The sequence below is a fragment of the Triticum dicoccoides genome, chromosome 6B, assembly GCF_002162155.2.
Source record: "Triticum dicoccoides isolate Atlit2015 ecotype Zavitan chromosome 6B, WEW_v2.0, whole genome shotgun sequence".
NCBI classification, from domain to species: Eukaryota; Viridiplantae; Streptophyta; class Magnoliopsida; order Poales; family Poaceae; genus Triticum; species Triticum dicoccoides.
The window spans coordinates 200,474,709-200,476,730 of record NC_041391.1 but is presented as its reverse complement, the minus strand read 5'-3'; the positions used below and the strand labels follow the sequence as shown (position 1 = coordinate 200,476,730).

Genomic DNA, 2,022 nt, shown 5'->3' with positions numbered 1-2,022 from the left:
CCGGCCCTCGGCCACCACCTAGCGCCGCCACCCCAGCCCTCGCCCCCGCAGCCCGCCCGGCCACCACCTAGCGCCACCACCCCGTGGCCTCATGGATCTAGCATGGTGCACCTGCAATAGATTTGGCCAGTGACTTGACCTCCCTCGCGTCAGATCTGGCTGACCGTGGCGGCCGTGGCTCTCCCTCCCCCTGCCTTGCCTTTCTCCTTCACCGCCAAGCCGCGACGGCGGTGGATCTGGCTCACCGCGACGGACCTTCCCTCCCCCCTGGCCGATCCACCAATTTGCCAGCTCGTGAACATCAACGAGCGGATCGCCGTGCTCATCACCGACTCCGCCGTGCGCACCATGATCGGGGACAGGTTTCAGAGGAGGGAGGAGTTCTTGCAGGTCCTCCAGGAGGGGGTCAAGCTCGTCACCGGGTCCATCCTCAACGACCTGTTCCCTTCGTCGTGGCTTGCCAACTTCATAAGCGGCATGACGCGGATGGCCGAGGAGGTCTGCCGAAAGAGCTTCGAGCTCATGGAGTATGCCATCAAACAACACGAGGAAAAGAGGGCCGTGGGGTATGGAGAGGACCTGGTGGACGTGCTCTTGAGGATACAGAAGGAAGGTGGCCTCGAGGTGCCTCTCACCATGGGAATCATCAAAGCAAGTATCCTAGTGAGTGCAACAGCTCCCCAGCCACTTTCAGTTCCTACTATAGGGTCAACTTGCGAGAAGCAGCAATCATAGCCTATCTTTTCATTTCCGCGTGACTTTGAACTCAAGATTTACCTTCCATGATTCCTTCGTTGAAAACTTAGGATGGCGACTCAATCTCTTGCTAGCATGTGGTTCTAGTTCTAGGGTCCACATGTCAATAAGACATCGGGTGAAAATCATCGACTTTTCAATTGGTAATTTACCTGTTCTATAAATTGCACACATTGGTATTATTATTGTAGGACCTCTTTAGTGCCGGGAGTGAGATGTCAGCAATGCCACTTCAATGGGCCATGTCGGAGCTCATGAGGTACCCAAACATGATGCAGAAAGCACAGGCCGAAGTACGCGATTGCCTTAGAGAAAAGCACACAGTGACCGAGGATGACTTGGCGGACCTAAAATACCTCAGACTCGTCATCAAGGAGACACTAAGGTTGCATCCACCGGCCCCGCTGCTTATTCCACGGGAGGCCATGAAGTCCTGCAAAATCCTCGGGTACGACGTGCCAAAGGGCATAAACGTGCTTGTGAATGCATGGGTGATCGGTAGGGACCCTAAGCACTGGGATAACCCTGAGGAATTTAAGCCAGAGAGGTTCGAGTCTGGCATCGTCGACTTCAAAGGCACGGACTTTGAGTACATACCGTTTGGGGCGGGGAGAAGTATGTGTCCTGGTATGATGTTTGAATAGGCCAGCATGGAGATCGTTCTCGCTGCACTTCTCTACCACTTCGACTGGGAGCTCCCGGCAGGGTTGAAGCCAGGTGAGGTCAACATGGTGGAGGACATGGGGATCACCGTCCGGAGGAAGAACGACTTGTACCTGCACTCCATCGTCCATGTGTCGCCAGTTTGATTTGCACTTTAATAGTTTGTGGTCACAAATTCTCATATACCAGTCATTTATCTCTAACGTTGTCGAATGTCAAGACTTATGATGTAATGTTAATTACATCATCAGAAATACCATTGCAAGTTTACTATCAAATTATTTTTATATATGTAGGGTAGGTCTATTCTAATAACACCCCCTAAGAGTCTTATTCTGCTAACACTAGGCTTATTCTGCTAACACTTTTGTACTACTCGATCCCTTTGCCCGGACCGCATAGCAACCCGAGAACACTGCCTCCACCCACGACCTCTCCCCTCCCCCACTCCCTCCACCTCCTCCCTTCAACCGTGGCCACGCCCATCCCACCCCGCCCCACCTGCCCTCCATCGTGCCGCAAAACCACCTCCCTCCATCGTGCCGCCGCCCCACCTCCCTCCACCGTGCCGCCACCCCACCTCCCTCCCCTGCACCGCATCCC

General features: G+C 54.2%; 1 pseudogene; it reads left to right on the top strand.

The window, feature by feature from the left end:
* The first annotated feature begins 294 nt into the window (after nucleotides 1–294).
* LOC119322512 lies at nucleotides 295–1,565 on the top strand (annotated as a pseudogene).
* The last annotated feature ends 457 nt before the right edge of the window (nucleotides 1,566–2,022 follow it).